Raw genomic sequence first — 25915 nt, forward strand, 5'->3', positions numbered from 1 at the left:
CAAAAGATAGTCAGTAAGAACAGTCAGTCTTCTTGTACTTAAGTCGGCATTGTGCTGTTTGTATTTCATTCCGATGCAATTTCTGTGTTTCATCGTCAATAAGAAAGTCCAAGGGATACAGTAAACGGGAAGTGAAGCATCGGAATCTATAACTAGTGTCACAGGAATGGTTCAAAACATAGACAGTAGGAAGAGTCAGTGTTGTTGTACTTAAGTCGGCATTGTGCCTTTTGTATTTAATTCCGATGCAATTTCTGTGTTTCATCGTCAATAAGAAGGTCCAAGGGATACAGTAAACCGGGAGAGAAGCATCGGAATCTATAACTAGTGTCACAGTAATGGTTCGTAACATAGTCAGTAAGAAGAGTCAGTCTTCTTGTACTTAAGTCGGCATTGTGCCTTTTGTATAAAATTCCGATGCAATTTCTGTGTTTCATAGTCAGTAAGAAGGTCCAAGGGATACAGTAAACCTGGAGTGAAGCATCGGAATCTATAACTAGTGTCACAGGAATGGTTCAAAACAAAGACAGAAAGAAGAGTCAGTCATCTTGTATAGAAGTCGGAATTGTGCCTTGTGTATTTAATTCCGATGCATTACCTGTGTTTCATCGTCAATAAGAAGGTCAGAGGGATACAGTAAACGTGAAGTGAAGCATCGTAATCTATAACTAGTGTCACAGGAATGGTTCAAAACATAGTCAGTAAGAAGAGTCAGTCTTCTTGTACTTAAGTCAGCATTGTGCCTTTTTTATTTAATTCCGACCCAATTTCTGTGTTTCATCGTCATTAAGAAGGTCCAAGGGATACAGTAAACCTGAAGTGAAGCATCGGAATCTATAACTAGTGTCACAGGAATGGTTCAAAACATAGACAGTAACAAGAGTCAGTCTTGTTGTGCTTAAGTCGGCATTGTGCCTTTTGTATTTAATTCCGGTGCAATTTCTGTGTTCCATCGTCGTTAAGATGGTCCAAGGGATACAGTAAACCTGGAGTGAAGCATCGGAATCTATAACTAGTGTCACAGGAATGGTTCAAACATAGACAGTAACAAGAGTCATTCTTCTTGTACTTAAGCCGGCATTGTGGCTTTTCTATTTAATTCCGATGCAATTTCTGTGTTTCATCGTCAATAAGAAGGTCCAAGGGATACAGTAAACCGGAAGTGAAGCATCGCAATCTATAACTAGTGTCACAGGAATGGTTCAAAACATAGACAGTAGGAAGAGTCAGTCTTGTTGTACTTAAGTCGGCATTGTGCCTTTTGTATTTAATTCCGATGCAATTTTTTGCGTTTCATCGTCAATAAGAAGGTCCAAGGGATACGGTTAACCTGGAGTGAAGCATCGCAATCTATAACTAGTGTCACAGGAATGGTTCAACACATAGTCAGTAAGAAGAGTCAGTCTTCTTGTACTTAAGTCGGCATTGTGCCTTTTGTATTTAATTCCGATGCAATTTCTGTGTTTCATCGTCAATAAGGAGGTCCAAGGGATACAGTAAACTTGGAGTGAAGTATCGGAATCTATAACCAGTGTCACAGGAATGGTTCAAAACATAGTCAGTAAGAAGAGTCAGTCTTCCCTTACTTAAGTCGGCATTGTGTCTTTTGTATTTAATTCCGGTGCAATTTCTGTGTTTCATCGTCAATAAGAAGGTCCAAGGGATACAGTAAACCGGGAGTGAAGCAACGGAATCTATAACAAGTGTCACAGGGATGGTTCAAAACATAGACAGTAAGAAGAGTCAGTATTCTCGTACTTAAGTCGGCATTGTGCCTTTTGTATTTAATTCCGATGCAATTTCTGTGTATCATCTTCAATAAGAAGGTCCAGGGGATACAGAAACCTGAAGTGAAGCATCAGAGTCTATAACTAGTGTCACAGGAATGGTTCAAAACATAGTCAGTAAGAAGAGTCAGTCTTCTTGTACTAAAGTCGGCATTGAGCATTTTGTATTTGATTCCGATGCAATTTCTGTGATTCATCGTCAATAAGAACGTCCAAGGCATACAGTAAACCTGGAGTGAAGCATCGGAATCTATAACAAGTGTCACAGGGATGGTTCAAAACATAGACACTAAGTAGAGTCAGTATTCTTGTACTTTTGTCGGCATTGAGCCTTTTGTATTTAATTCCGATGCAATTTCTGTGTTTCATCGTCAATAAGAACGACCAAGGGATACAATAAACCTGAAGTGAAGCACCGGAATCTATAACTAGTGTCACAGGAGTGGTTCAAAAGATAGTCAGTAAGAACAGTCAGTCTTCTTGTACTTAAGTCGGCAATGTGCTGTTTGTATTTATTCCGATGCAATTTCTGTGTTTCATCGTCAATAAGAAAGTCCAAGGGATACAGTAAACTGGAAGTGAAGCATCGGAATCTATAACTAGTGTCACAGGAATGGTTCAAAACATAGACAGTAGGAAGAGTCAGTCTTGTTGTACTTAAGTCGGCATTGTGCCTTTTGTATTTAATTCCGATGCAATTCCTGTGTTTCATCGTCAATAAGAAGGTCCAAGGGATACAGTAAACCGGGAGTGAAGCATCGGAATCTATAACTAGTGTCACAGTAATGGTTCGTAACATAGTCAGTAAGAAGAGTCAGTCTTCTTGTACTTAAGTCTGCATTGTGCCTTTTGTATAAAATTCCGATGCAATTTCTGTGTTTCATCGTCAGTAAGAAGGTCCAAGGGATACAGTAAACCTGGAGTGAAGCATCGGAATCTATATGTAGTGTCACAGGAGTCGTTCAAAACATAGTCAGTAAGAAGGCTCAGCCTTCTTGTACTTAAGTCGGCATTGTGCCTTTTATATTTTATTCCGATACAATATCTGTGTCTCATCGTCAATAAGAAGGGCAAGTGATACAGCAAACCTGGAGTGAAGCATCGGTATCTATAACTAGTGTCACAGGAATGGTTCAAAACAAAGACAGAAAGAAGAGTCAGTCATCTTGTATAGAAGTCAGAATTGTGCCTTGTGTATTTAATTCCGATGCATTATCTGTGTTTCATCGACAATAAGAAGGTCAGAGGGATACAGTAAACGTGAAGTGAAGCATCGGAATCTATAACTAGTGTCACAGGAATGGTTCAAAACATAGTCAGTAAGAAGAGTCAGTCTTCTTGTACTTAAGTCAGCATTGTGCCTTTTTTATTTAATTCCGACCCAATTTCTGTGTTTCATCGTCATTAAGAAGGACCAAGGGATACAGTAAACCTGAAGTGAAGCATCGGAATCTATAACTAGTGTCACAGGAATGGTTCAAAACATAGACAGTAACAAGAGTCAGTCTTGTTGTACTTAAGTCGGCATTGTGCCTTTTGTATTTAATTCCGATGCAATTTCTGTATTTAATCGTCAATAAGAAGGTCCAAGGGATACAGTAAACCGGGAGTGAAGCATCGGAATCTATAACTAGTGTCACAGTAATGGTTCGTAACATAGTCAGTAAGAAGAGTCAGTCTTCTTGTACTTATGTCGGCATTGTGCCTTTTGTATAAAATTCCGATGCAATTTCTGTGTTCCATCGTCGTTAAGAAGGTCCAAGGGATACAGTAAACCTGAAGTGAAGCATCGGAATCTATAACTAGTGTCACAGGGATGAATCAAACATAGTCAGTAAGAAGGGTCAGTCTTCTTGTACTTAAGCCGGCATTGTGCCTTTTCTATTCAATTCCGATGCAATTTCTGTGCTTCATCGTCAATAAGAAGGTCCAAGGGATACAGTAAACCGGAAGTGAAGCATCGCAATCTATAACTAGTGTCACAGGAATGGTTCAAAACATAGTCAGTAAGAAGAGTCAGTCTTCTTGTACTAAAGTCGGCATTGAGCCTTTTGTATTTGATTCCGATGCAATTTCTGTGATTCATCGTCAATAAGAAGGTCCAAGGGATACAGTAAACCGGAAGTGAAGCATCGGAATCTATAACTAGTGTCACAGGAATGGTTCAAAACATAGACAGTAGGAAGAGTCAGTCTTGTTGTACTTAAGTCGGCATTGTGCCTTTTGTATTTAATTCCGATGCAATTTCCGTGTTTCACCGTCAATAAGAAGGTCCAAGGGGTACAGTGAACCGGGAGTGAAGCATCGGAATCTATAACTAGTGTCACAGTAATGGTTCGTAACATAGTCAGTAAGAAGAGTCAGTCTTCTTGTACTAAAGTCGGCATTGAGCCTTTTGTATTTGATTCCGATGCAATTTCTGTGATTCATCGTCAATAAGAAGGTCCAAGGGATACAGTAAACCTGGAGTGAAGCATCGGAATCAATAACAAGTGTCACAGGGATGGTTCAAAACATAGACAGTAAGTAGAGTCAGTATTCTTGTACTTTTGTCGGCATTGAGCCTTTTGTATTTAATTCCGATGCAATTTCTGTGTTTCATCGTCAATAAGAACGACCAAGGGATACAGTAAACCTGAAGTAAAGCACCGGAATCTATAACTAGTGTCACAGGAATGGTTCAAAAGATAGTCAGTAAGAACAGTCAGTCTTCTTGTACTTAAGTCGGCAATGTGCTGTTTGTATTTCATTCCGATTCAATTTCTGTGTTTCATCGTCAATAAGAAAGTCCAAGGGATACAGTAAACCGGAAGTGAAGCATCGGAATCTATAACTAGTGTCACAGGAATGGTTCAAAACATAGATAGTAGGAAGAGTCAGTCTTGTTGTACTGAAGTCGGCATTGTGCCTCTTGTATTTAATTCCGATGCAATTTCTGTGTTTCATCGTCAATAAGAAGGTCCAAGGGGTACAGTAAACCGGGAGTGAAGCATCGGAATCTATAACTAGTGTCACAGTAATGTTTCGTAACATAGTCAGTAAGAAGAGTCAGTCTTCTCGTACTTAAGTCGGCATTGTGCCTTTTGTATAAAATTCCGATGCAATTTCTGTGTTTCATCGTCAGTAAGAAGGTCCAAGGGTTACAGTAAACCTGGAGTGAAGCATCGGAATCTATATGTAGTGTCACAGGCGTCGTTCAAAACATAGTCAGTAAGAAGGCTCAGCCTTCTTGTATTTAAGTCGGCATTGTGCCTTTTGTATTTCATTCCGATACGATATCTGTGTTTCATCGTCAATAAGAAGGGCAAGTGATACACTAAACCTGGAGTGAAGCATCGGAATCTATAACTAGTGTCACAGGAATGGTTCAAAACAAAGACAGAAAGAAGAGTCAGTCATCTTGTATAGAAGTCGGAATTGTGCCTTGTGTATTTAATTCCGATGCATTATCTGTGTTTCATCGTCAATAAGAAGGTCAGAGTGATACAGTAAACGTGAAGTGAAGCATCGGAATCTATAACTAGTGTCACAGGAATGGTTCAAAACATAGTCAGTAAGAAGAGTCAGTCTTCTTGTACTTAAGTCAGCATTGTGCCTTTTTTATTTAATTCCGACCCAATTTCTGTGTTTCATCGTCATTAAGAAGGTCCAAGGGATACAGTAAACCTGAAGTGAAGCATCGGAATCTATAACTAGTGTCACAGGAATGGTTCAAAACATAGACAGTAACAAGAGTCAGTCTTGTTGTACTTAAGTCGGCATTGAGCCTTTTGTATTTAATTCCGATGCAATTTCTGTGTTCCATCGTCGTTAAGAAGGTCCAAGGGATACAGTAAACCTGGAGTGAAGCATCGGAATCTATAACTAGTGTCACAGGAATGGTTCAAACATAGACAGTAACAAGAGTCAGTCTTCTTGTACTTAAGTCGGCATTGTGCCTTTTCTATTTAATTCCGATGCAATTTCTGTGCTTCATCGTCAATACGAAAGTCCAAGGGATACAGTAAACCTGAAGTGAAGCATCGGAATCTATAACTAGTGTCACAGGGATGAATCAGACATAGTCAGTAAGAAGGGTCAGTCTTCTTGTACTTATGCCGGCATTGTGCCTTTTCTATTTAATTCCGATGCAATTTCTGTGTTTCATCGTCAATAAGAAAGTCCAAGGGATACAGTAAAGCGGAAGTGAAGCATCGCAATCTATAACTAGTGTCACAGGAATGGTTCAAATCATAGACAGTAGGAAGAGTCAGTCTTGTTGTACTTAAGTCGGCATTGTGCCTTTTGTATTTAATTCCGATGCAATTTCTGCGTTTCATCGTCAATAAGGAGGTCCAAGGGATACGGTAAACCTGGAATGAAGCATCGCAATCTATAACTAGTGTCACAGGAATGGTTCAACACATAGTCAGTAAGAAGAGTCAGTCTTCTTGTACTTAAGTCGGCATTGTGCCTTTTGTATTTAATTCCGATGCAATTTCTGTGTTTCATCGTCAATAAGGAGGTCCAAGGGATACAGTAAACCTGGAGTGAAGCATCGGAATCTATAACCAGTGTCACAGGAATGGTTCAAAACATAGTCAGCAAGAAGAGTCAGTCTTCCCTTACTTAAGTCGGCATTGTGTCTTTTGTATTTAATTCCGGTGCAATTTCTGTGTTTCATCGTCAATAAGAAGGTCCAAGGTATACAGTAAACCTGGAGTGAAGCAACGGAATCTATAACAAGTGTCACAGGGATGGTTCAAAACATAGACAGTAAGAAGAGTCAGTATTCTTGTACTTAAGTCGGCATTGTGCCTTTTGTATTTAATTCCGATGCAATTTCTGTGATTCATCTTCAATAAGAAGGTCCAAGGGATACAGTAAACCTGAAGTGAAGCATCAGAGTCTATAACTAGTGTCACAGGAATGGTTCAAAACTTAGTCAGTAAGAAGAGTCAGTCTTCTTGTACAAATGTCGGCATTGAGCCTTTTGTATTTGATTCCGATGCAATTTCTGTGATTCATCGTCAATAAGAAGGTCCAAGGGATACAGTAAACCTGGAGTGAAGCATCGGAATCCATAACAAGTGTCACAGGGATGGTTCAAAACATAGACAGTAAGTAGAGTCAGTATTCTTGTACTTTTGTCGGCATTGAGCCTTTTGTATTTAATTCCGATTCAATTTCTGTGTTTCATCGTCAATAAGAACGACCAAGGGATACAGTAAACCTGAAGTGAAGCACCGGAATCTATAACTAGTGTCACAGGAATGGTTCAAAAGATAGTCAGTAAGAACAGTCAGTCTTCTTGTACTTAAGTCGGCATTGTGCTTTTGTATTTAATTCCGATGCAATTTCTGTGTTTCATCGTCAATAAGAAGGTCCAAGGGATACAGTAAACCGGAAGTGAAGCATCGGAATCTATAACTAGTGTCACAGGAATGGTTCAAAACATAGACAGTAGGAAGAGTCAGTCTTGTTGTACTTAAGTCGGCATTGTGCCTTTTTATTTAATTACTATGCAATTTCTGTGTTTCATCGTCAATAAGAAGGTCCAAGGGATACAGTAAACCTGGAGTGAAGCAACGGAATCTATAACAAGTGTCACAGGGATGGTTCAAAACATAGACAGTAAGAAGAGTCAGTATTCTTGTACTTAAGTCGGCATTGTGCCTTTTGTATTTAATTCCGATGCAATTTCTGTCTTTCATCTTCAATAAGAAGGTCCAAGGGATACAGTAAACCTGAAGTGAAGCATCAGTGTCTATAACTAGTGTCACAGGAATGGTTCAAAAGATAGTCAGTAAGAAGAGTCAGTCTTCTTGTACTTAAGTCGGCATTGTGCCTTTTGTATTTAATTCCGATGCAATTTCTGTCTTTCATCGTCAATAAGAAAGTCCAAGGGATAGAGTAAACCTGAAGTTAAGCACCGAAATCTATAACTAGTGTCACATGAATGGTTCAAAACATAGTCAGTAAGAAGAGTCAGTCTTCTTGTACCTATGTCGGCATTGTGCCTTTTGTATTTAATTCCGATGAAATTTCTGCGTTTCATGGCCAATAAGAAGGTCCAAGGGATACAGTAAACCTGGAGTGAAGCATCGGAATCTATAACTAGTGTCACATGAATGGTTAACAACATAGACAGTAAAAAGTCAGCCTTCTTGTACTTAAGTCGGCAATGTGCCTTTTGTATTTAATTCGGATGCAATTACTGTGTTTCATCGTCAGTAAGGAGGTCCAAGGGATACAGTAAACCGGGAGTGAAGCATCGGAAACTATAACTAGTGTCACAGGAATGAATCAAAACATAGTCGGCAAGAAGAATCAGTCTTCTTGTACTTAAGTCGGCATTGTGCCTTTTGTATTTTATTTCCGATGCAATGTCTGTGATTCATCGTCAACAAGTAGGTCCAAGGGATACATTAAAGCAGAAGTGAAGCATCGGAATCTATAACTAGTGTCGCAGGAATGGTTCAAAACATAGACAGTAGGAAGAGTCAGTCTTCTTGTACTTAAGTCGGCATTGTGCCTTTTCTATTTAATTCCAATGCAATTTCTGTGTTTCATCGTCAATAAGAAGGTCCAAGGGATACGGTAAACCTGGAGTGAAGCATCGCAATCTATAACTAGTGTCACAGGAATGGTTCAAATCATAGTCAGTAAGAAGAGTCAGTCTTCTTGTACTTAAGTCGGCATTGTGCCTTTTGTATAAAATTCCGATGCATTTTCTGTGTTTCATCGTCAGTAAGAAGGTAAAAGGGATACAGCAAACCTGGAGTGAAGCATCGGAATCTATAAGTAGTGTCACAGGGATGGTTCAAAACATAGACAGTAAGAAGAGTCAGTATTCTTGTACTTATGTCGGCATTGTGCCTTTTGTATTTAATTCCGACGCAATTTCTGCGTTTCATCGTCAATAAGAAGGTCCAAGGGATACAGTAAACCTGGAGTGAAGCACCGGAATCTATAACTAGTGTCACAGGAATGGTTCAAAACATAGTCAGTGAGAACAGTCAGTCTTCTTGTACTTAAGTCGGCATTGTGCCTTTAGTATTTAATTCCGATGCAATATCTGTGTTTCATCGTCAATAAGAAGGTCAAAGGGATACAGTAAACCTGAAGTGAAGCATCGGAATCTATAACTAGTGCCACAGGAATGGTTCAAAACATAGACAGTAAGAAGAGTCACTCTTCTTGTACCTAAGTCGGCATTGTGCCTTTTCTATTTAATTCCGAAGCAATTTCCGTATTTCATCGTCAATAAGAAGGTCCAAGGTATGTAGTAAACCTGGAGTGAAGCATCGGAATCTATAACTAGTGTCACAGGAAAGGTTCAAAACATAGTCAGTAAGAAGAGTCAGTGTTCTTGTACTTTAGTCGGCATTGTGCCTTTTGTATTTAATTCCGATGCAATATCTGTGTTTCATCGTCAACAAGAAAGTCCAAGGGATACAGTGAACCTGAAGTGAAGCATCAGAATCTACAACTAGTGGTACAGGAATGGTTCAAACATAGTCAGTAAGAAGAGTCAGTCTTCTTGTACTTATGTCGGCATTGTGCCTTTTCTATTTAATTCCGATGCAATTTCTGTGCTTCATCGTCAATACGAAAGTCCAAGGGATACAGTAAGCCTGGGGGGAAGCATCGGAATCTATTACTAGTGTCACAGGAGTCGTTCAAAACATAGTCAGTAAGAAGGCTCAGTCTTCTTGTACCTAAGTCGGCATTGTGCCTTTTGTATTTTATTCCGATACAATATCTGTGTTTCATCGTCAATAAGAAGGGCAGGTGATACAGTAAACCTGGAGTGAAGCATCGGAATCTATAACTAGTGTCACAGGAATGGTTCAAAACGAAGACAATAAGAAGAGTCAGTATTCTTGTACTTCAGTCGGCATTGTGCCTTTTGTATTTAATTCCGATGCAAATTCTGTGTTTCATCGTCAATAAGAACGTCCAAGGGATACAGTAAACCATGAGTGAAGCATCGGAATCTATAACTAGTGTCACAGGAATGGTTCAAAACATAGACATTAAGAAGAGTCAGTCTTCTTGTACTTAAGTCGGCATTGTGCCTTTTGTATTTAATTCCGATGCAATTTGTGTGTTTCATCGTCAATAAGGAGGTCCAAGGGATACAGTAAACCTGGAGTGAAGCATCGGAATCTATAACCAGTGTCACAGGAATGGTTCAAAACATAGTCAGTAAGAAGAGTCAGTCTTCGTTTACTTAAGTCGGCATTGTGTCTTTTGTATTTAATTCCGGTGCAATTTCTATGTTTCATCGTCAATAAGAAGGTCCAAGGGATACAGTAAAATGGGAGTGAAGCATCGGAATCTATAACTAGTGTCACAGGAATGGTTTAAAACATAGTCAGTAAGAAGAGTCAGTCTTATTCTACTTAAGTCGGCATTGTGCCTTTTGTATTTAATTCCGATGCAATATCTTTGTTTCATCGTCAATAAGAAGGTCCAAGGGATACAGTAAACCTGAAGTGAAGCAACAGAATCTATAACTAATGGTACAGGAATGGTTCAAACATAGTCAGTAAGAAGAGTCAGTCTTCTTGTACTTATGTCGGCATTGTGCCTTTTCTATTTAATTCCGATGCAATTTCTGTGCTTCATCGTCAATACGAAAGTCCAAGGGATCAGTAAGCCTGAAGGGAAGCATCGGAATCTCTAACTAGTGTCACAGGAGTCGTCCAAAACATAGTCAGTAAGAAGGCTCAGTCTTCTTGTACCTAAGTCGGCATTGTGCCTTTTGTATTTTATTCCGATACAATATCTGTGTTTCATCGTCAATAAGAAGGGCAAGTGATACAGTAAACCTGGAGTGAAGCATCGGAATGTATGACTAGTGTCGCAGGAATTGTTCAAAACATAGTCAGTAAGATGAGTCAGTTTTCTTGTACTTAAGTCGGCAATGTACCTTTTGTATTTAATTACGATGCAATGTCTGTGTTTCATTGTCAATAAGAAGGTCCAAGGGTTACAGTAAACCTGGAGTGAAGCATCGGAATCTATAACGAGTGTCACAGGGATGGTTCAAAACATAGACAGTAAGAAGGGTCAGTATTCTTGTACTTCAGTCGGCATTGTGCCTTTTGTATTTAATTCCGATGCCATTTCTGTGTTTCATCGTCAATAAGAAGGTCCAAGGGATACAGTAAACCTGGAGTGAAGCATCGGAATCTATATCTAGTGTCTCAGCGATGGTAAAAACGTAGACAGTAAGAAGAGTCAGTATTCTTGTACGTAAGTCGGCATTGTGCCTTTTGTATTTAATTCCGATGCAATTTCTGTGTTTCATCATCAATAAGAAGGTCCAAGGGATACAGTAAACCATGAGTGAAGCATCGGAATCTATAACTAGTGTCACACTAATGGTTCAAAACATAGACAGTAAGAAAAGTCAGTCTTCTTGTACTTAAGTCGGCATGGTCCTTTTGTATTTAATTGCGATGCAATTTCTGTGTTCATCGTCAATAAATAGGTCCAAGGGATACAGTAAACCTGAAGTGAAGCATCGGAAACCGTAACTAACGTCACAGGAATGGTTCAAAGCATAGACACTAAGAAGAGTCAGTCTGCTTGTACTTAAGACGGCATAGTGCCTTTTGTATTTAATTCCGATGCAATTTCTGTGTTTCATCTTCAATAAGAAGGTCACAGGGATACAGTGAACCTGAGGTGAAGCATCGGAATCTATAACTAGTGTCGCAGGAATGGTTCAAAACATAGACTGTAGGAAGAGTCAGTCTTCTTTTACTTAAGTCGGCATTGTGCCTTTTGTATTTAATTCCGATGCAATATCTTTGTTTCATCGTCAATAAGAAGGTCCAAGGGATACAGTAAACCTGGAGTTAGGCATCGGAATCTATAACTAGTGTCACAGGAATGGTTCAAAACATAGACAGTAAGAAGAGTCAGTCTTCTTGTACTTAAATAGGCATTGTGCCTTTTGTATTTAATTCCGATGCAATTTCTGTGTTTCATCGTAAATAAGAAGGTCCAAGGGATACAGTAAACAATGAGTGAAGCATCGGAATCTATAACTAGTGTCACAGGAATTGTTCAAATGATAGACAGTAGGAAGAGTCAGTCTTCTTGTACTTATGTCAGCATTGTGCCTTTTCTATTTAATTCCGATGCAAGTTCTGTGTTTCATCGTCAATAAGAAGGTCCAAGGGATACAGTATACCTGAAGTGAAGCATCGGAATCTATAACTAGTGTCACAGGAATGGTTCAAAACATAATCAGTAAGAAGAGTCAATCTTCTTGTACTTAAGTCGGCATTGTGCTTTTTGTATTTTATTCTGATACAATTTCTGTGTTTCATCGTCAATAAGAAGGTCCAAGTGATACAGTAAATCTGGAGTGAAGCATCGGAATCTATAACTAGTGTCACAGGAATGGTTCAAAACAAAGACAGTAAGAAGAGTCAGTCATCTTGTACTTAAGTCGGAATTGTGCATTTTGTCTTTAATTCCGATGCAATTTCTGTGTTTCATCGTCAATAAGTAGGTCAGAGGGATACAGTAAACCTGAAGTGAAGCATCGGAATCTATAACTAGTGTCACAGGAATGGTTCAAAACATAGACAGTAAAAAGAGTCAGTCTTCTTGTACTTAAGTCGGTATTGTACCTTTTGTATTTAATTCCGATGCAATGTCTGTGTTTCATCGTCAATTAGAAGGTCCAAGGGTTACAGTAAACCTGGAGTGCAGCATCGGAATCTATAACTAGTGCCACAGGGATGGTTCAAAACATAGACAGTAAGAAGAGTCAGTATTTTCGTACATATGTCGGCATTGTGCCTTTAGTATTTAATTCCGATGCAATTTCTGTGTTTCATCGTCAATAAGAAGGTCCAAGGGATACAGTGAACCTGGAGTGAAGCACAGGAATCTATAACTAGTGTCTCAGCGATGGTTCAAAACATAGACAGTAAGAAGAGTCAATACTCTTGTACTTAAGTCGGCATTGTGCCTTTTGTATTTAATTCCGGTGCAATTTCTGTGTTTCATCGTCAATAAGAAGGTCCAAGGGATACAGTGAACCTGGAGTGATGCATCGGAATCTGTAACTAGTGTCACAGGAATGGTTCAAAACAAAGACAGTAAGAAGAGCCAGTATTTTCGTACATAAGTCGGCATTGTGCCTTTAGTATTTAATTCCGGTGCAATTTCTGTGTTTCATCGTCAATAAGAAGGTCCAAGGCATACAGTAAACCATGAGTGAAGCATCGGAATCTATAACTAGTGTCACAGGAATGGTTCAAAACATAGACAGTAAGAAGAGTCAGTCTTCTTGTACTTAAGTCGGCATTGTGCCTTTTGTATTTAATTCCGATGCAATATCTTTCTTTCATCGTCAATAAGAAGGTCTAAGGGATACAGTAAACCTGGAATGATGCATCGGAATCTATAACTAATATCACAGGAATGAATCAAAACCTAGTCAGAAAGAAGAGCCAGTCTTCTTGTACTTAAGTCGGCATTGTGACTTTTGTATTTAATTCCGATGCAATTTCTGTGTTTCATCGTCAATAAGAATGTCAGAGGGATACAGTAAACCTGAAGTGAAGCATCGGAATCAAGAACTAGTGTCACAGGAATTGTTCAAAAGATAGACAGTAGGAAGAAACAGTCTTCTTGTACTTAAGTCGTCATTGTGCCTTTTCTATTTAATTCCGATGCAATTTCTGTGTTTCATCGTCAATAAGAAGGTCCAAGGGATTCAGTATACCTGAAGCGAAGCATCGGAATCTATAACTAGTGTCACAGGAAAGGTTTAAAACATAATCAGTAAGAAGAGTCAATCTTCTTGTACTTAAGTCGGCATTGTGCCTTTTGTATTTTATTCCGATACAATTTCTGTGTTTCATCATCAATAAGAAGGTCCAAGTGCTACAGTAAATCTGGAGTGAAGCATCGGAATCTATAACTAGTGTCACAGGAATGGTTCAAAACAAAGACAGTAAGAAGAGTCAGTCATCTTGTACTTAAGTCGGAATTGTGCATTTTGTCTTTAATTCCGATGCAATTTCTGTGTTTCATCGTCAATAAGTAGGTCAGAGGGATACAGTAAACCTGAAGTGAAGCATCGGAATCTATAACTAGTGTCACAGGAATGGTTCAAAACATAGACAGTAAAAAGAGTCAGTCTTCTAGTACTTGAGTCGGTATTGTACCTTTTGTATTTAATTCCGATGCAATGTCTGTGTTTCATCGTCAATTAGAAGGTCCAAGGGTTACAGTAAACCTGGAGTGCAGCATCGCAATCTATAACTAGTGCCACAGGGATGGTTCAAAACATAGACAGTAAGAAGAGTCAGTATTTTCGTACATATGTCGGCATTGTGCCTTTAGTATTTAATTCCGATGCAATTTCTGTGTTTCACCGTCAATAAGAAGGTCCAAGGGATACAGTAAACCTTGAGTGAAGCATCGGAATCTATAACTAGTGTCTCAGCGATGGTTCAAAACATAGACAGTAAGAAGAGTCAGTACTCTTGTACTTAAGTGGCATTGTGCCTTTTGTATTTAATTCCGATGCAGTTTCTGTGTTTCATCGTCAATAAGAAGGTCCAAGGGATACAGTGAACCTGGAGTGATGCATCGGAATCTGTAACTAGTGTCACAGGAATGGTTCAAAACAAAGACAGTAAGAACAGTCAGTATTTTCGTACATAAGTCGGCATTGTGCCTTTAGTATTTAATTCCGGTGCAATTTCTGTGTTTCATCGTCAATAAGAAGGTCCGAGGCATACAGTAAACCATGAGTGAAGCATCGGAATCTATAACTAGTGTCACAGGAATGGTTCAAAACATAGACAGTAAGAAGAGTCAGTCTTCTTGTACTTAAGTCGGCATTGTGCCTTTTGCATTTAATTCCGACGCAATTTCTGTGTATCATCGTCAATAAGGAGGTCCAAGGGATACAGTAAACCTGGAGTGAAGCATCGGAATCTATAACCAGTGTCACAAGAATGGTTCAAAACATAGTCAGTAAGAAGAGTCAGTCTTCGTTTAGTTAGGTCGGCATTGTGTCTTTTGTATTTAATTCCGGTGCAATTTCTGTGTTTCATCGTCAATAAGAAGGTCCAAGGGATACAGTAAAATGGGAGTGAAGCATCGGAATCTATAAATAGTGTCACGGGAATGGTTTAAAACATAGTCAGTAAGAAGAGTCAGTCTTCTTCTACTTAAGTCGGCATTGTGCCTTTTGTATTTAATTCCGATGCAATATCTTTCTTTCATCGTCAATAAGAAGGTCTAAGGGATACAGTAAACCTGGAGTGATTAATCGGAATCTATAACTAATATCACAGGAATGTATCAAAACATAGTCAGAAAGAAGAGCCAGTCTTCTTGTACTTAAGTCGGCATTGTGACTTTTGTATTTAATTCCGATGCAATTTCTGTGTTTCATCGTGAATAAGAATGTCAGAGGGATACAGTAAACCTGAAGTGAAGCATCGGAATCAAGAACTAGTGTCACAGGAATAGTTCAAATGATAGACAGTAGGAAGAGTCAGTCTTCTTGTACTTATGTCGTCATTGTGCCTTTTCTATTTAATTCCGATGCAATATCTGTGTTTCATCGTCAATTAGAAGGTCCAAGGGATTCAGTATACCTGAAGTGAAGCATCGGAATCTATAACTAGTGTCACAGGAATGGTTCAAAACATAATCAGTAAGAAGAGTCAATCTTATTGTACTTAAGTCGGCATTGTGCCTTTTGTATTTTATTCCGATACAATTTCTGTGTTTCATCGTCAATAAGAAGGTCCAAGTGCTACAGTTAACCTGGAGTGAAGCATCGGAATCTATAACTAGTGTCACAGGAATGGTTCAAAACAAAGACAGTAAGAAGAGTCAGTCATCTTGTACTTAAGTTGGAATTGTGCATTTTGTCTTTAATTCCGACGCAATTTCTGTGTTTCATCGTCAATAAGTAGGTCAGAGGGATACAGTATACCTAAAGTGAAGCATCGGAATCAATAACTAGTGTCTCAGCGATGGTTCAAAACATAGACAGTAAGAAGAGTCACTACTCTTGTACTTAAGTCGGCATTGTGCCTTTTGTAATTAATTCCGATGCAATTTCTGTGTTTCGTCGTCAATAAGAAGGTCCAAGGGATACAGTAAACCTGGAGTGATGCATCGGAATTTGTAACTAGTGTCACAGGAATGGTTCAAAACAAAGACAGTAAGAAGAGTCAATCAACTTGTACTTAAAACATCATTGTGCCTTTTTTATTTAATTCCGAGGCAATTTCTGTGTTTCATCGTCACTTAGAAGGTCCAAGGGATACAGTAAACCTGGAGTGAAGCATCGGTATCGATAACTAGTGTCACAGGAATGGTTCAAAACATAGAGTGTAAGAAGAGGCAGTCTTCTTGTACTAAAGTCGGCATTGTGCCTTTTGTATTTAATTCCGCAGCAATTTCTGTGTTTCATCGTCAATAGGAAGGTCCAAGGCATACAGTAATCGTGGAGTGAATCATCGGAATCTATAACTAGTGTCACAGGAATGGTTCAAAACATAGACAGTAACAAGAGTCATTCATCTTGTACTTGAGTCGGCATTGTGCCTTTTGTATTTAATTCCGAGGCAATTTCTGTGTTTCATCGTCAATTAGAAGGTCCAAGGGATACAGTAAAACTGCAGTGAAGCATCGCAATCTATAACTAGTGTCACAGGAATGGTTCAAAACATAGTCAGTAAGAACAGTCAGTTTTCCTTGTACTTAAGTCGGCATTGTACCTATCGTATTTAATTCCGATGCAATGTCTGTGTTTCATCGTCAATAAGAAGGTCCAAGGGTTACAGTAAACCTGGAGTGAAGCATCGGAATCTATAACTAGTGTCACAGGGATGGTTCAAATAACAGACAGTAAGAAGAGTCAGTATTTTTTTACTTAAATCGGCATTGTGCCATTTGTATTTAATTCCGGGGCAATTTCAGTGTTTCATCGTCAATAAGAAGGTCCAAGGGATACAGTTAACCGGGAGTGAAGCATCGGAATCTATAACTAGTGTCACAGGAATGGTTCAAAACATAGACAGTAAGAAGAGTCAGTATTTTCGTACTTAAGTCGGCATTGTGCCTTTTGTAATTAATTCCGATGCAATTTCTGTGTTTCACCGTCAATAAGAAGGTCCAAGGGATACAGTAAACCTGGAGTGAAGCATCGGAATCTATAACTAGTGTCTCAGCGATGGTTCAAAACATAGACAGTAAGAAGAATCAGTATTCTTGTACATAAGTCGGCATTGTGCCTTTTGTATTTATCTCCGATGCAATTTCTGTGTTTCATCATCAATAGGAAGGTCCAAGGCATACAGTAATCGTGGAGTGAATCATCGGTATCTATAACTAGTGTCACAGGAATGGTTCAAAACATAGACAGTAAGAAGAGTCATTCTTCTTGTACTTAAGTCGGCATTGTGCCTTTTGTATTTAATTCCGATGCAATTTCTGTGTTTCATCGTCAATAAGATGGTCCAAGGGATACAGTAAGCTTGAAGTGAAGCTTCGGAGTCTATAACTAGATTCACAGGAATGGTTCAAAGCATAGACAGTAAGAAGAGTCAGTACTCTTGTACTTAAGTCGGCATTGTTCCTTTTGCATTTAATTCCGATGCAATTTTTGTGTTTCATCGTCAATAAGAAGGTCAGAGGGACACAGTAAACCTGAAGTGAAGCATCGGAATCTATAACTAGTGTCACAGGAATGGTTCAAATCATTGTCAGTATGAAGAGTCAGTTTTCTTGTACTTAAGTCTTCATTGCACCTTTTGTACTTAATTCCGACGCAATGTCTGTGTTTCATCGTCAATAAGAAGGTGCAAGGGTTACAGTAAACCTGGAGTGAAGCATCGGAATCTGTAACTAGTGTCACAGGGATGGTCAAAACATAGACAGTAAGAAGAGTCAGTATTTTTGTACTTAAGTCTGCATTGTGCCTTTTGTATTTTATTCCAATACATTTTCTGTGTTTCATCGTCAATACGAAGGTCCAAGTGATACAGTAAACCTGGAGTGAAGCATCGGAATCTATAACTAGTGTCACAGGAATGGTTCAAAACAAAGACAGTATGAAGAGTCAGTCATCTTGTACTTAAGTCGGTATTGTGCATTTTGTATTTAATTCCGATGCAATTTCTGTGTTTCATTGTCAATAAGAAGGTCAGAGGGATACAGTAAACCTGAAGTGAAGCATCGGAATCTATAACTAGTGTCACAGGAATGATTCAAAACATAGTCAGTAAGAAGAGTCAGTCTTCTTGTACTTAGGTCGGCATTGTGCCTTTTGTATTTAATTCCGAGGCAAATTCTGTGTTTCATCGTCATTAAGAAGGTCCAAGGGATACAGTAAACCTGTAGTGAAGCATCGGAATCTGTAACTAGTGTCACAGGGATGGTCAAAACATAGACAGTAAGAAGAGTCAGTATTTTTGTACTTAAGTCTGCATTGTGCCTTTTGTATTTTATTCCAATACATTTTCTGTGTTTCATCGTCAATACGAAGGTCCAAGTGATACAGTAAACCTGGAGTGAAGCATCGGAATCTATAACTAGTGTCTCAGCGATGGTTCAAAACATAGACAGAAAGAAGAGTCAGTATTCTTGTACTTAAGTCGGCATTGTGCCTTTTGTATTTAATTCCGAGGCAATTTCTGTGTTTCATCGTCACTAAGAAGGTCCAAGGGATTCAGTAAACCTGGAGTGAAGCATCGGAATCTGTAACTAGTGTCACAGGAATGGTTCAAACCATAGACAGTAAGAAGAGTCAGTCTTCTTGTACTTAAGTCAGCATTGTGCCTTTTGTATTTAATTCCGGTGCAATTTCTGTGTTTCATCGTCAATAGGAAGGTCCAAGGTATACAGTAATCGTGGAGTGAATCATCGGAATCTATACCTAGTGTCACAGGAATGGTTCAAAACATAGACAGTAAGAAGAGTCATTCTTCTTGTACTAAAGTCGGCATTGTGCCTTTTGTATTTAATTCCGATGCAATTTCTGTGTTTCTTCGTCAATAAGATTGTCCAAGGGATACAGTAAGCCTGAAGTGAAGCATCGGAGTCTATAACTAGTGTCACAGGAATGGTTCAAAACATAGACAGTAAGAAGAGTCAGTACTCTTGTACTTAAGTCGGCATTGTGCCTTTTGCATTTAATTCCGATGCAATTTTTGTGTTTCATCGTCAATAAGAAGGTCAGAGGGACACAGTAAACCTGAAGTTAAGCATCGGAATCTATAACTAGTGTCACAGGAATGGTTCAAAACACTGTCAGTAAGAAGAGTCAGTTTTCTTGTACTTAAGTCGGCATTGTACCTTTTGTATTTAATTCCGATGCAATGTCTGTGTTTCATCGTCAATAAGAAGGTGCAAGGGTTACAGTAAACCTGGAGTGAAGCTTCGGAATCTGTAACTAGTGTCACAGGGATGGTCAAAACATAGACAGTAAGAAGAGTCAGTATTTTTGTACTTAAGTCTGCATTGTGCCTTTTGTATTTTATTCCGATACAATTTCTGTGTTTCATCGTCAATAAGAAGGTCCAAGTGATACAGTAAACCTGGATTGAAGCATCGGAATCTATAACTAGTGTCACAGGAATGGTTCAAAACGAAGACAATAAGAAGAGTCAGTCATCTCGTACTTATGTCGGAATTGTGCCTTTTGTATTTAATTCCGATGCAATTTCTGTGTTTCATTGTCAATAAGAAGGTCAGAGGGATACAGTAAACCTGAAGTGAAGCATCGGAATCTATAACTAGTGTCACAGGAATGATTCAAAAAATAGTCAGTAAGAAGAGTCAGTCTTCTTGTACTTAAGTCGGCATTGTGCCTTTTGTATTTAATTCCGAGGCAAATTCTGTGTTTCATCGTCATTAAGAAGGTCCAAGGGATACAGCCAACCTGGAGTGAAGCATCTGAATCTATAACTAGTGTCACAGGAATGGTTCAAAACATAGACAGTAAGAAGAGTCAGTCTTCTTGTACTTAAGTTGGCATTGTGACTTTTGTATTTAATTCCGATGCAATTTCTGTGTTTCATCGTCAATTAGAAGGTCCAAGGGATACAGTAAACCTGGAGTGAAGCATTAGAATCTATATCTAGTGTCTCAGCGATGGTAAAAACATAGACAGTAAGAAGAGTCAGTATTCTTGTACTTAAGTCGGCATTGTGCCCTTTGTATTTAATTCCGATGCAACTTCTGTGTTTCATCGTCAATAAGAAGGTCAGAGGGATACAGTAAACCTGAAGTGAAGCATCGGAATCTATAACTAGTGTCACAGGAATGGTTCAAACCATAGACTGTATTGAGTCAGTATTCTTGTACTTAAGTCGGCATTGTGCCTTTTCTATTTAATTCCGATGCAATTTCTGTGTTTTATCGTCAATAAGAAGGTCCAAGGGATACAGTAAATCATGAGTGAAGCATCGGAATCTATAACTAGTGTCACAGGAATGGTTCAAAAAATAGACAGTAAGAAGAGTCATTCTTCTTTACTTAAGTCGGCATTGTGCCTTTTGTATTTAATTCCGATGCAATTTCTGTGTTTCATCGTCAATAAGGAGGTCCAAGGGATACAGTAAACCTGGAGTGAAGCATCGAAATCTATAACCAGTGTCACAGGAATGGTTCAAATATAGTCAGTAAGAAGACTCAGTCTTCTCTTACTTAAGTCGGCATTGTGTCTTTTGTATTTAATTCCGGTGCAATTTCTGTGTTTCATCGTCAATAAGATGGTCCAAGGGTAACGGTAAACCGGGAGTGAAGCATCGGAATCTGTAACTAGTGTCACAGGAATGGTTCAAAACATAGTCAGTAAGAAGAGTCAGTCTTCTTCTACTTAAGTCGGCATTGTGCCGTTTGTATTTAATTCCGATGCAATATCTTTGTTTCATCGTCAATAAGAAGGTCCAAGAGATACAGTAAACCTGAAGTGAAGCATCGGAATCTATAACTAGTGTCACAGGAATGGTTCAAAACATAATCAGTAAGAAGAGTCAATCTTCTTGTACTTAAGTCGGCATTGGGCCTTTCGTATTTTATTCCGATACAATTTCTGTGTTTCGTCGTCAACAAGAAGGTCCAAGTGATACAGTAAACCTGGAGTGAAGCATCGGAATCTATAACTAGTGTCACAGGTATGGTTCAAAACAAAGACAGTAAGAAGAGTCAGTCATCTTGTACTTAAGTCGGAATTGTGCATTTTGTCTTTAATTCCGGTGCAGTTTCTGTGTTTCATCGTCAATAGGAAGGTCCAAGGCATACAGTAATCGTGGAGGGAATCATCGGAATCTATAACTCGTGTCACAGGAATGGTTCAAAACATAGACAGTAAGAAGAGTCATTCTTCTTGTACTTAAGTCGGCATTGTGCCTTTTGTATTTAGTTCCGATGCAATTTCTGTGTTTCATCGTCAATAAGATGGTCCAAGGGATACATTAAGCCTGAAGTGAAGCATCGGAGTCTATAAGTAGTGTCACAGGAATGGTTCAAAACATAGACAGTAAGATGAGTCAGTACTCTTGTACTTAAGTCGGCATTGTGCCTTTTGCATTTAATTCCGATGCAATTTTTGTGTTTCATCGTCAATACGAAGGTCAGAGGGATACAGTAAACCTGAAGTTAAGCATCGGAATCTATAACTAGTGTCACAGGAATGGTTCAAAACATTGTCAGTAAGAAGAGTCAGTTTTCTTGTACATAAGTCGGCATTGCACCTTTTGTATTTAATTCCGATGCAATGTCTGTGTTTCATCGTCAATAAGAAGGTCCAAGGGTTACAGTAAACCTGGAGTGAAGCATCAGAATCTGTAACTAGTGTCACAGGGATGGTAAAAACATAGACAGTAAGAAGAGTCAGTATTTTTGTACTTAAGTCTGCATTGTGCCTTTTGTATTTTATTCCGATACAATTTCTGTGTTTCATCGTCAATAAGAAGGTCCAAGTGATACAGTAAACCTGGAGTGAAGCATCGGAATCTATAACTAGTGTCACAGGAATGGTTCAAAACAAAGACAGTAAGAAGAGTCAGTCATCTTGAACTTAAGTCGGAATTGTGCCTTTTGTATTTAATTCCGATGCAATTTCTGTGTTTCATTGTGAATAAGAAGGTCAGAGGGATACAGTAAACCTGGAGTGAAGCATCGGAATCTATAACTAGTGTCTCAGCGATGGTTCAAAACATAGACAGTAAAAAGAGTCAGTCTTCTTGTCCTTAAGTCGGCATTGTACCTTTTGTATTTAATTCCGATGCAATGTCTGTGTTTCATCGGCAATAAGAAGGTCCAAAGGCCACAGTAAACCCGGAGTGAAGCATCAGAATCTATAACTAGTGCCACAGGGATGGTTCAAAACATAGACAGTAAGAAGAGTCAGTATTTTCGTACTTAAGTCGGCAATGTGCCTTTTGTATTTAATTCCAATGCAATTTCTGTGTTTCACCGTCAATAAGAAGGTCCAAGGGATACAGTAAACCTGGAGTGAAGCATCGGAATCTATAACTAGTGTCTCAGCGATGGTTCAAAGCATAGACAGTAAGAAGAGTCAGTATTCTTGTACTTAAGTCGGCATTGTGCCTTTTGCATTTAATTCCGATGCAATTTCTGTGTTTCATCGCCAATAAGAAGGTCCAAGGGATACAGTAAACCTGGAGTGAAGCATCGGAATCTGTAACTAGTGTCACAGGAATGGTTCAAAACAAAGACAGTAAGAAGAGTCAATCATCTTGTACTTAAGTCATCATTGTGCCTTTTGTATTTAATTCCGAGGCAATTTCTGTGTTTCATCGTCACTAAGGAGGTTCAAGGGATACAGTAAACCTGGAGTGAAGCATCGGAATCTGTAACTAGTGTCACAAGAATGGTTCAAAGCATAGACAGTAAGAAGAGTCAGTCTTCTTGTACTAAAGGAAAAATTGTGCCTTATGTATTTAATTCCGCTGCAATTTCTGTTTTTCATCGTCAATAGGAAGGTCCAAGGCATACAGTAATCGTGGAGTGAATCATCGGAATCTATAACTAGTGTCACAGGAATGGTTCAAAACATAGGCAGTAAGAAGTGTCATTCTTCTTTACTTAAGTCGGCATTGTGCCTTTTGTATTTAATTCCGATGCAATTTCTGTGTTTCATCGTCAATAAGATGGTCCAAGGGATACAGTAAGCCTGAAATGAAGCATCGGAGTCTATAACTAGTGTCACAGGAATGGTTCAAAACATAGACAGTAATAAGAGTCAGTACTCTTGTACTTAAGTCGGCATTGTGCCTTTTGCATTTAATTCCGATGCAATTTTTGTGTTTAATCGTCAATAAGTAGGTCAGAGGGATACAGTAAACCTGAAGTTAAGCATCGGAATCTATAACTAGTGTCACAGGAATGGTTCAAAACATTGTCAGTAAGAGGAGTCAGTTTTCTTGTACTTAAGTCGGCATTGTACCTTTTGTATTTAATTCCGATGCAATGTCTGTGTTTCATCGTCAATAAGAAGGTCCAAGGGTTACAGTATACCTGGAGTGAAGCATCGGAATCTATAACTAGTGCCACAGTGATGGTTCAAAACATAGACAGTAAGAAGAGTCAGTATTTTCGTACTTAAGTCGGCATTGTGCCTTTTGTATTTAATTCCGATGCAATTTCTGTGTTTCACTGTCAATAAGAAGGTCCAAGGGATACAGTAAACCTGGAGTGAAGCACGTAATCTATAACTAGTGTCTCAGCGATGGTTCAAAACATAGACTGTAAGAAGAGTCAGTACTCTTGTACTTAAGTCGGCATTGTGCCTTTTGCATTTAATTCCGATGCAATTTTTGTGTTTCATCGTCAATAAGAAGGTCAGAGGGATACAGTAAACCTGAAGTTAAGCATCGGAATCTATAACTAGTGTCACAGGAATGGTTCAAAACATTGTCAGTAAGAAGAGTCAGTTTTCTTGTACATAAGTCGGCATTGCACCTTTTGTATTTAATTCCGATGCAATGTCTGTGTTTCATCGTCAATAAGAAGGTCCAAGGGTTACAGTAAACCGGGAGTGAAGCATCGGAATCTGTAACTAGTGTCACAGGGATGGTCAAAACATAGACAGTAAGAAGAGTCAGTATTTTTGTACTTAAGTCTGCATTGTGCCTTTTGTATTTTATTCCGATACAATTTCTGTGTTTCATCGTCAATAAGAAGGTCCAAGTGATACAGTAAACCTGGAGTGAAGCATCGGAATCTATAACTAGTGTCACAGGAATGGTTCAAAACAAAGACAGTAAGAAGAGACAGTCATCTTGTACTTAAGTCGGAATTGTGCCTTTTGTATTTAATTCCGATGCAATTTCTGTGTTTCATTGTGAATAAGAAGGTCAGAGGGATACAGTAAACATGGAGTGAAGCATCGGAATCTATAACTAGTGTCTCAGCGATGGTTCAAAACATAGACAGTAAAAAGAGTCAGTCTTCTTGTACTTAAGTCGGCATTGTACCTTTTGTATTTAATTCCGATGCAATGTCTGTGTTTCATCGTCAATAAGAAGGTCCAAAGGCTACAGTAAACCCGGAGAGAAGCATCGGAATCTATAACTAGTGCCACAGGGATGGTTCAAAACATAGACAGTAAGAAGAGTCAGTATTCTTGTACTTAAGTCGGCATTGTGCCTTTTGTATTTAATTCCGATGCAATTTCTGTGTTTCATCGCCAATAAGAAGGTCCAAGGGATACAGTAAACCTGGAGTGAAGCAGCGGAATCTGTAACTAGTGTCACAGGAATGGTTCAAAACAAAGACAGTACGAAGAGTTAATCATCTTGTACTTAAGTCATCATTGTGCCTTTTGTATTTAATTCCGAGGCAATTTCTGTGTTTCATCGTCACTAAGAAGGTCCGAGGGATACAGTAAACCTGGAGTGAAGCATCGGAATCTGTAACTAGTGTCACAGGAATAGTTCAAATCATAGACAGTAAGAAGAGTCAGTCTTCTTGTACTTAAGTCAGCATTGTGCCTTATGTATTTAATTCCGGTGCAATTTCTGTTTTTCATCGTCAATAGGAAGGTCCAAGGCATACAGTAATTGTGGAGTGAATCATCGGAATCTATAACTAGTGTCACAGGAATGGTTCAAAACATAGACAGTAAGAAGTGTCATTCTTCTTTACTTAAGTCGGCATTGTGCCTTTTGTATTTAATTCCGATGCAATATCTGTGTTTCATCGTCAATAAGATGGTCCAAGGGATACAGTAAGCCTGAAGTGAAGCATCGGAGTCTATAACTAGTGTCACAGGAATGGTTCAAAACATAGACAGTAATAAGAGCCAGTACTCTTGTACTTAAGTCGGCATTGTGCCTTTTGCATTTAATTCCGATGCAATTTTTGTGTTTCATCGTCAATAAGAAGGTCAGAGGGATACAGTAAACCTGAAGTTAAGCATCGGAATCTATAACTAGTGTCATAGGAATGGTTCAAAACATTGTCAGTAAGAGGAGTCAGTTTTCTTGTACTTATAACGGAATTGTGCATTTTGTCTTTAATTCCGATGCAATTTCTGTGTTTCATCGTCAATAAGAAGTTCAGAGGGATACAGTAAACATGAAGTGAAGCATCGGAATCTATAACTAGTGTCACAGGAATGGTTCAAAACATAGACAGTAAAAAGAGTCAGTCTTCTTGTAGTTAAGTCGGCATTGTACCTTTTGTATATAATTCCGTACAATGTCTGTGTTTCATCGTCAGTAAGAAGGTCCAAGGGCTACAGTAAACCCGGAGTGAAGCATCGGAATCTATAACTAGTGCCACAGGGATGGTTCAAAACATAGACAGTTAGAAGAGTCAGTATTTTCGTACTTAAGTCGGCATTGTGCCTTTTGTATTTAATTCCGTGCAATTTCTGTGTTTCACTGTCAATAAGAAGGTCCAAGGGATACAGTAAACCTGAAGTGAAGCATCGGAATCTATAACTAGTGTCACAGGAATGGTTCAAAACATAGACAGTAAAAAGAGTCAGTCTTCTTGTACTTAAGTCGGCATTGTACCTTTTGTATATAATTCCGTACAATGTCTGTGTTTCATCGTCAATAAGAAGGTCCAAGGGCTACAGTAAACCCGGAGTGAAGCATCGGAATCTA

The sequence above is a fragment of the Schistocerca serialis genome, unplaced genomic scaffold, assembly GCF_023864345.2.
Source record: "Schistocerca serialis cubense isolate TAMUIC-IGC-003099 unplaced genomic scaffold, iqSchSeri2.2 HiC_scaffold_1362, whole genome shotgun sequence".
Lineage (NCBI taxonomy): Eukaryota > Metazoa > Arthropoda > Insecta > Orthoptera > Acrididae > Schistocerca > Schistocerca serialis.